This window comes from Taurulus bubalis (genome assembly GCF_910589615.1).
Source record: "Taurulus bubalis genome assembly, chromosome: 1".
Lineage (NCBI taxonomy): Eukaryota > Metazoa > Chordata > Actinopteri > Perciformes > Cottidae > Taurulus > Taurulus bubalis.
Window position 1 is genome coordinate 22,212,964 of NC_136589.1, and position 10,739 is coordinate 22,223,702.

The following is a 10,739-nucleotide window of genomic DNA, read 5'->3' on the forward strand; positions in this document are numbered from 1 at the left end:
TGCAGGGATTGGCTCGCTTTTGGAGCCTCAAGAGGCCATTCGAGGGATTGACACTTTATGGTTCCTTTTTCTTAGTTTTTCCTTCTCCAGAAGACGTCCAGAATCAGATAATATTATAACGGCAGGTGTAGATGGGTAACAATGCTTGCAACCCTCCCCGCTACTGAAACATCACAAAGGGAGGGATGAAAGTAGTGATCAACAGACGTCAATGGCGTTTAAAGCTGCTAATGGTCCACAGTTTGAGAAGACATTTTTTTATTTGTAAAAAGGAGAGTGTTCAATACTACATTCTTCAGACAATACACTGGCACAGGGACTGTCAACACTGTCCTGGAGAATCTGGAGGGGGGACCTAGAGGATAAAGCCGCTAAAATGACACCGGTTTGAACAGAAAGATGTCGGGTGGACTAGTCTTTACTTACTTAATGCTAACAGTGAAAGTAGTAAGCAGTACGAGGCAAGGTAAGGGTGAATTTTGGGAGTTTGAAGGACAGAAAAAACATTGCGGACTCTGTGAAGAGGACTCTCTAAGCACTTACTCTAAGCTAACGGAAACATAACTGACAAGAGCACACTAATGAAAACATAGCTATGAATATCATATTCCATTTCTGCCAATAGAACTTACAGAGTTACACACAGTTTCTTTAAATAGAAATAAACCCCTCCTCCTTCGTATATTCCTGTTATAGGCTGACAAAAAGCTTTACAATGTAACTTCAGTGGAGAACAAATAGTATCACACTGCTGTTGGGTTACTAGAGACGAATCATATGCCATTACTGCGAGTGGACCTGCACATTCACACTGACAGTGAAAGCAGAAATGTTTTGGTTAGTCCCACAAAGTCATTACCTCTAGTCTGTGTATGTATGGAAGTAATTCAGTCTCAAAACACTGGTCGGCTTTGGTTAAAAAAAACAACAACAAAAAACAGTAAAGTACCGCTTCTGTCCAACGTCCGGTACAGAGACATGCAGCGGCCCGGATTATTGCAAAGGCTCAGTTTGTTGTTGGAGCAGCCGATAAAAGACGCTGTGTCTAGAACCTTTAATGGCATTTGATTCCCTGTTTTCACCATACAACCGGTTATTGTGGATCTGGTGGACAGATTTCTTGGCAAAAGGGCTTAAAAAGTGAAAAAAGTGTGACATACTGTTTTTTTTACACCGGAAAACCATATAAAAACAGGCAATAGACTCCCTTCTATTCTTTTTTTCTGGTGTGGCGTTCAATGCCACAATTGTGCCAAAAGTGTTTCTGTTTGGTACTTATTCAGTCTCTCTTTCAAACTAACCTGGGACGATGTTTGAGTGCTGTTGGACGAAGACGGACAGGATTTGCCAGCACATGAATGGCGGTTTAGTCTACTACAACTCAGATTTGTATTTTAATACGAAAACGTGTTAAATACATGTTGACTGACTTTTTTCAGATTCAAACGACTCAAAACAAAATACTCATATTAGACGTACACTGTGTATCCTGTGTGTTGTAGCAGCTTTTCTACAGGACGGTATGTCTAGAGCACACAGCGCGCACGCGTGTGTGTGTGTTCAGGTACGTCTATGGCTTCTTTTGATAGTAGAGAAGCCTCAAGCACACAAACACACACAGGGAGGATGGTACACATATACAGTAAGAAGGAGAGGGGGGAGAGAGGCGATGCAGAAAAGGACACACACACACACACGCTGAAGGTGTGAATAGTTTCTTTGTCCACCTTCAGTCTCCCTCCGTTTGCTCTCCTCTGCTCACACCTCGTCTCCCTGCTCCCCTGTAGAGAAAGATAATATGAATCAGATCAAAAGAAAACAGGGAGAGAAACCAGATGTGCTCCACGGCTGAGTGAAACCTCTTTTATTGCTCTCGGGTTTTGTTGAATATGTAGTTTTACAACTTTCCCACTTACTTCAGACTGGTATATAAAACAAAGAGTTCAACTGCAACAAAGCTCCTCAAGAGTGTTAAAAACTTCTTTATAAAGATATTTCCTTCTGCAGTAACGTATGAAGTCACTCGACCACCAGTCATCAGTCAAATGACTTGTGATATACATCCTCTGCTTAAATAAGGTGCCATTACCTTTTCGGACTCACAGTACAATTACTGTAATATGACGTATTGCATATTAGCCTGATTCCTATAAACTGAGACCCCTTACTGGAATTATTCCACAGGACTGGATGGTTGACAAAACCATGATTGTTTGGCCCTCAAAAAGCCTGGAATTAAAACATGTTTAAAAGACCTAAAAAAGGTGACATAAATAATGTTCAATAAAGTTGTACAACCTCCCAGGGGAAGCTTCACAAAGAAATCACAGTATGTCGGGAAACGAGGGCTGCAATAAAATGAGAAATATATGAGATTTAAGATTGTGCAGACTTCATTACTGAATCCTCACCACCACCACAGATGCATTGGCAATGTTGTCCAGTGACAACATTCCTGAAAGGACATTCATTATTTCCAATTATTTTAAAATAGCCGAACAAACACGTTTCAAATAATTTCAATAATTTAGCTCTCTTATGTCTGCTATTTGTGTAGAAAGACCTTTAGACTCTGTGGATGGAAATGCTGCACTTGTCTGCCCGTCAATCGTTCCACCACTTTGACCCAGACTGAAAGGTTTCAACAACCGTTGAGTCTGTTGACATTTTGTCCAGATATTCATGGTCCTCAGAGGACATATCCAACTGAATGCGGTGATTGCTGGACTTTTTTTCAGCGCCACCATGAGGTTGATATTCAAGGCTTTTAGTAAAATACCTCAACTACTATTGGGTGGATTGCCATGGAATTTAGTACAGCCATTCGTGTCAGGAGGATTTATAATAACTTTTAATCTAGAGCAGGGGTCAGCAACCTTTCCTATCCGAAGAGCGATTTTACCCTTTTTTCCACCCAAAAAATGTGTCTGGAGCCGCAAAAGCTATTTGATATCACAGCTGATAAAGTTGTAAATATAGTCATATTATAAATACAAAAACTATAGTTTGTTGTATTTATGAAATTATAGAACAAGTATAAAGACAATTCTTGAAATTGTATTGCTATTTTACCTGTTTATAACTATCAAACTCTTATGAAGTCGGCTACATTGAGATCAATTATGCCCCTCATGCTCACAGCTCTCACAGGCGGTTAGGGGCCGTCAAAAACGCCTTGGCAAAAACGCGGCGTCCAAAAAACAAAAAACAGCCCGGTACGCCTGTGGAGCCGATCTGCGTGTGCAACCGGGCGATAATTAACTGCATTAACTGGCAGAAAGATCCGGGCGGTAGCCGGGCAATAATCGCCCGGCTACCGCCCGGATCTTTCTGCCAGGCGGCAGCCGGGTGATCTTTAACTGCCGGGCGGTAGTTAAAGATCGCTAATATTAATGCCTCGTCGGAGTTCATACCACACGAAAACAGGAAGGAAGTGATAAAGTAATAAAGCCCGCCTCTTGCTTCATCCGATTGGCTGCCTTGGCCAAGTGTGACATTAGGCTTGTTCGAGATGAGCCAGTTCTGCGCAGAATCGATCGGCGGCGATCGGCGCGCAATGCATGCCGGTTAGATTTGTGTCCGACTTGCTCCCGACTTGCTCTGACGTCATGCACACGTGGTCAACGATACTCTCACGAGACTAAGCCGACCGTCGATTTCAGAGGCAGGCGCTGCAGTGGCTCTCCCCCAACTGCTTGGCCTAGTGCATGATGGGAAACGCCTGGCTCTCGCCACATCAGAGAGCTGATTGGCTCTTAGATCTGACAGCAAACACCACCTGTTGTAGAAAATTCGTATTTTATGTGTAGTTGGAATACTTAACGCTGGATTATTGACTATTAGTCTCATGTTTGATCTAAAAACATTTATTGTGTGGTTGTTAATACAAAATCGTATTTATATAACACACATCAAAACTACTAGTAATGTATTTCACAGGCAGACATCAAAAGACCAAAGGATGCAGCTACACACTTATTTTTACATAAATATATATTTATAAACACATATAATAAATCCAAACGTGATCTGTAAACTACAAGTAAACAAAAGTTTGGAACTAACAGGAAGTACTTTTTTCTGTGACTTCCCGCGTATACACAGCTGACAGCTGACAACTGTCCGACTTGATTGCAGTTTTTTGTCAACGCCTCCTGCTGTGGCCGCCTGCTCTCGTCTGGATTCTAGGCGAGGCGCAGCTCTAACGAACGAGCCTATAGATGAGCTGTGCGACTCCGCGCAAGGCGCTGAAAAGTTTAGAATATTTCAACTTTTAAGAGCCCCGAAAAAATGCTAGAAAAACGCAGAGCACTTTAAGTCAGTATCACTTCTGGATTTTTATTCTTCTCTCAAAGAGGAGAACTTTCCTCACATGAGGAGGCCTGCTCAGAAGATGTTGGTTCTCTTTGGATCTACCTACACATGAGAACAAACATTCTCAATGATGAAGTTCAACAAATCCAGATCCAGATCCTCTCTCACTGATACCTGTCAGCTGTCCTTCGCATCTCCACCTCAGACATTCAACCAGACTTCAATGCACTTGTTCAAGCCAACACAGACTGGACTTTTCTCACTGAGTTTTTTGTTTTTTGGCCGGCGCGTTTTTGCCAAGGCGTTTTTGAAGCAGCTGCGCTTTTAAAAGTCGCGTCTGGTGTGAACGGCCCCTAACAGTGGCGGCCAGCCCATAAAAGGCAACGGGGCTTGTCCCCACCCACCTCGAGCTACCAAAAAAAAAGAAGAAAAAAAAAGATTATTATAAAAGTTATAAAAATATTAATAAATTATACAAATTGTCTATATTTGTGTTTTTGAGCTATGGAATATACCCATTAATATTTTTAAAATAGGATATCTTCGCCAAATATATGCTTTTCCTGCTCATCCTGCTCTGCTCATGCAGCTCTGGGCCCTATTTCTCGTACCTGGCTTACTGAGTTAGCGGGCTAATTGTCAGGATAAAATGACGTAGGTCAGGCTTTCTCGGTTTCTCGAAGCAAGCTTAGATAAATTACCATAGCAACACATCCAAAAATGTAAACCTGCTCCCGGGCAGGCTTAATGAAATTCACTGGATAAGCTGGACACTCCCACCGGACAAAAAAGGCAGCTCCCTTCCTCATTGATGAAGGAGCGATATTAGTTATATTAGTTTTATAGGGAGAGAGTTATATCAGATCGCCAGGATCCATCCTTTACATCCTCATGACTTCCTGTACGCGGCGATATAGATTATAGATATATATATAGATATAGATAGCAAGAAATAATTTATTTACGAGAGCTTCTCGAGCCACGGACATTGATCACCACAGGCGCAGCTGATCGCCCGACTCACAGACACAGACTATCACCCGCTGCATGCCGCTGTTCTTAAGTTTATTTAGCTCTTAAGAAACTGATGGATGTGTTGAAAGCACTCGTAATTATATGACAGTGCTATTAGTACACCATACATATCATTATTGTAGAACATGATTAAGGTGATCGTGATGAGAATACAGAGAATCACAGACAGTTTATTTTCACTGCTTCAATTGATTGAATTTCTGATTATGAATAATACATACATACTGATCCGCCCATACACATATTCAAACTCATATACACATATATAGTACATGATTCATACGTGCATACAGTACAGACTCATAAGTATATATTTATTCGTAAATATAATCTGATTGATTTGGGTGATGAAGCACTTCAAATTAGCTGATACATTTTCTCAACACTGACGCATTTAACTTGTCTGATATATTTGCGACGCTTATGTCTCGCAGCCGGGGCGATGTTAAAGTTGCGTTCACGGCAACAATGTTGCAAAAACGTTGGAATATTCGCAACGCGTTTGCTGTGAATGACTACGGTATTGACTTCCTCATATGCCTTGATGATCATCTCCTGCTTCTCATTAGAGAAATAAAAAGAGGTTCCTCTGAGTTTATTTGCCATTGTACTGTTAGAACATCGTGGTGTCAGTGCTCCATTATTATCCCTTCTGAGGAGACGCGGGCGCGCGCATTTATCCAGATGACTGACGTCTAGCTAGAATTAACGAGACCGTTTCAGCGCGGATCAGCCGTGAAGAAATCCAGATAGCCTGATGTCAATCATCTCGCTAATTTAAGCTGGAGATTAGGACATTTGCTTGACTTCGTTTAGCCAGGTACGAAGAATACCCCCCTGGTCTACACAGAAAACCAAACGCTAACTCTGTATAATCTCTCCTCCAACACCCGTTTGAGAGAAGACCTCTGGCTGAGAAACTAGGTAAAACACCTGGTCCCAGATCAACCGGTCCGAAAAGCAATGCAGATTTCCTGTGCCTGAGCCGATTTAAATACTTATTTTACACGACTGAGTAATGTTGCACAATACTAAAAAGGTATTATTAGTATCGATACTTTATTGAAATGGTGCGGATCAGAGGCAGTCCCTGCTCCCTCTCTCTCTCTCTCTCTCATACAGAGACTGGCTCAAGGGGGCGGGGCTGCAGCGCACACAGACACAGTGTGCGCCTCACAGAGTGACCGCTGGGGAGACATGCACGAGCCGACCGTCTCGGCTTGTTGGAACAAAGCTCTCCCAGTTGATATTATGATGATATGATGATATGATGGCGTGTAGTCCAGTAAAGCAGCAGTTTGTAGAATGCAACTGTTTCTGACTGGAGTTATGTTGCACACAGTCCCAATCAGGCCACCTGATGCTTGTGTCTGTTTTTTTTGTTTTTTTATACATATACATATATATATATATATATATATATATATATATATATATATATATATATATATATATATATATATATATTGTTTATAGTTTGAAGTTAAAAAGTTTGAAGCTGTAGTTTGAAGTCAAGTGTTTTGTATTTATTTATATTTAAAGTATACTTTAAACTTTAAATAGTTAATATATTGTTCAATTTCACCATTTAGGCACCGGTATTGTTTTAAACGTATCGTTTTAGCACCAGTATTGTAAAAAAAAAAAAAAAAACGATGCCCATCCCTACTTATAATATACTGAATTGTATTAATAAGATGTCCTTATTATGTCAAAGTGTTAAATGAATAAATGTTAAAAATGTAACTGCAAAGTAGTAATGCGTGATACCTTTTTTTGCATTGAAACACATTGTTCAAACCACATTGTGTGCGGCCAAATGGACAAAGACATTTGCAAGACAGGCTCTTTTATTTCCACAACAACATATGCTCTTTTGAGCCGGTGATAGTGGGTTGTATTTCTATAATCACATATATGCAGGTTGGACTGGTTTGGGTTCTGTATATTCTGGCACAGGTAGACTTTCACACTAAACATCGACCCTTTTCAAACTCAGCTCCCTCTCCTCTCTGCTTGTCTTCGTCCTCTCACTCAGGTGGTTTTGTGCTGGTGGGACCAGATCGGTATCCGTTTACACTACATACAATAGTCCTCTGTATTTTCGCTCCTTTTTTTGCGTGCCGTCCTCTGTCTTCCCCTCTTTCCTCCCTCTGGCATTCTCAGCTCCCCTTCAGCACAGTGCTCCTCTTCCTCCCTCCACACACTTCTTCCTGTTATGCCATGTTCACACCAAAAGAGTTGTGAATTTTTGCTTGAGTTTACCTGCTCGACTTTATGTGGTTAATTCACTTTTTCGCAACCTTTCGCTGCGGAAAGGGGGCGGGGCTTATCTCCGTGGCTGTACTCTGTGAAAACATTTACCATTTCTGCCATTCACCATTGAAATAACCACTTGTTCTGCTTTATACTTGTTGAGGAAGTCCCACAAACGTCGGAACATCAAACGCCCCCATCTGGGTTCATAATATTATCCGTAGTCACACACAGCTCCGACTCCTCCAGGACGAGTGTCTGAATGAGTGTCTGAATGCCGATTGGCTGTCGCAACTCAGCGCCGGGCGAGTTCTTCACCTGAAAAAGCGGAAAAGCAAAAAAAGCGAATATTCGCAACGCCTTTTTGCCTCTATCGCGCCACCCGGCGAAAAAGCGAATGTTTCGCAACCATTTACGTCTGTGCATTGATTTAACCTCCTAACATTCTGCCGTCCCGCGGCCGTCTTTTACTGTACATTCTAGTGTACACTGTACCCCCTATTTATAGTTCGGTACGAGTGCCATATGTTTCTGGAAACCTACGATTCTTGTGATTCCAGCTGTTTCAAGATCAAACCACCACAGCGGCTACAAACGAGACTTTTGTCAGACAACAACAAACAAACAAACGATCCAGGCAAAATCCAGGCAACTCACCAATGACGCCTCATATTGATCCATAAATCCATAACATTCCAACAAAAACGGCGTTGTTACGTTGTAAAGGTCCAATAAAAATAAATCCCATAAAAGATTACATCCATAAATATCCACCAACTGGCGTTGCATCATTTCATATCAGCTGGAAGATATGAAAGAAAAACGAAAAAAAAGCATGTTTGCATGAGAGCACAGCTACAAACTCCGCACCAAAATGACCGCCGAAATTTAACTTTTCCAATGAAACCCCACCAATGAACCAATAGGAGCTTCATGTCCTGACTGACAGGCTACATTACCCAACCAGAAGCTACGTTGAAGTTCAGGCTCAGCCTCTATTTTCTTACGTGGCTCAAGCCTGTCACGTCGTACAGCTCAGATGACAGGCGTTTTGTACAGCCAATGAAATTGCCTAAAAAACGGGTCTAAGCAAAAGGGGGTGGAGTTGATCCCAACAGGCTTCAGCTTCACCAGAACAGACTTCTGCTCATAGATCCTCAGTCTGTCATTGAATTAGCATAAAAATGCATTTATACTTCATTTTCTCTGTATCAGCAATACTGGTAGTACATATGAATAGTACCTCTGTAAGTTTGCAAGACTATAAGCCTTTTTAATAGGTATATAGTGTATATATCATGAATATTTTCAGTCTCAAAATGAAAAAATGCCTAGACATTTCATTAGAAAAACATGTGTAAAATATTCATTTTCTGTGATATTGTTATCTGCTTTTTACTTAGACTAGAAAAGTCAAATTTTACAGGAATGTTAAGAGGTTAACATGTAATCTACTCGCGCAAATATTTCACAACTCTTTTGGCGTGGACACGGCATTACTCTCACCTCTCCGTCCCTTTAATCTGAGCTGCGATCAGTTCAGTACAAATCTCTGCAACACAATACAGAGACATCTTTGACATAACAGTCAACACTGAAATCATGTTCTGTCAAAAAATAAAATAAAAAATAAAGATCCAGCTTGATTGATGCACATTGCACCTTTAGTGTCCTCAACAACAGAAGATGCCATTGAGTTGCATTACGGATTTCTTGGAGATTGACCCAAACTAGGGATTAACAGTCATAAAAGATATCTCCGGTCCTGTTCATTTTGATGAAGTGCGATACTAAATGTTGTTCACCTTTTAAAGAAAGAGGACAGGATTTGTTTTATTCAGCTGCTACAGCAGGGTTGAAGGAGATAATTTACTGCATGGAAGATATTGTGTCCCTTACTCTATGTTATATACCAAGGCCAACTGATAGTAATGTGAAAGCGGCAGACAGTAAAGAAGAATAAGCTATGAGAACAACACCAGCATTTCTTTGCAGGCTCATCATGTATTCCTACATCTTATGCTGACATGTAGAAATAACCACTAAAGTTAAGAAACACAGAAAGTCAGTTTTTTTGTCTTTTTTTACTGTCCTCATCCCCTCTGAGCTCCAATCGGTCTGCTCTGCCTTCCTGCCGCAGTGCTGCTGAGCTGAATCTGGGCTCCCTCCGTACACTACACACTGTATATAGACTTGTCCCAGATTAGTAACTGAACCGGGTTAGTTCTTCCAGGGCTTGACCCACTCCACTGTGGTTTCAAAGGACACAGATACCTCAGAGACAGAATGCCTAGTTCCATTAAAAGACTGTCCCTTGAGAGGAAATGTGCTGAACTAACTAAAATCATGGAGAACAGTGTCTTTTATTCATTTAAACATTTATTTTACTCATATTTTAAGATTGTTCTCATATAAATGAGAATAAAAGGGTTTTGTATAAATAGTGGACTAAGTTACTACATGTAATGTGAAATGTGTCAGTCATAATAACCAATCTTTAGGAAAATCATGTTTGGGTTCAAATAAGTATGTTTGTTACATGTTTGTACGTAAGTTACATACGTGGCATTGGCTAAGTACGTAACTTACGTACATGCCGTTGGCTAATGCCGTGTTCACACCAAAAGAGTTGTGAAATATTCACGCGAGTAGATTAAATGTTATGTCAATGCACAGACAGGGCAGCGCGATAGAGGCGAAAAGGCGTTGTGAATATTCGCAAATCCGCTTTTCCGCTTTTCAACTCCGGCGGAGTTGCGAAAGCCAATCGACGTTGAGAAGCTCCGCCCAGCATCACCGCCGTCTTGCCGTTACTGCTCAAACTGCTACGGGTCCGCTGAAGGAGTGCTGGAAGCGGCTTCATTCAGACACTCGTCCTGGAGGAGTCGGAGCTGTGTGCGACTACAAATAATATTATGAACCCGACAAACGCCGACATGGGGGCGTTTGATGTTCCCATGTTTGTGGGACTTCCTCAACCAGTATAAAGCAGAACTAGTGGTTATTTCAATGGTGAATGGCGGAAATGGTAAATGTTTTCACAGAGTAGCCACGGAGATAAGCCCCGCCCCTTTTCCGCAGTGAATGGTTATGAAAAAGTGAATTAACCACATAAAGTCGAGCGAGTAAACAGG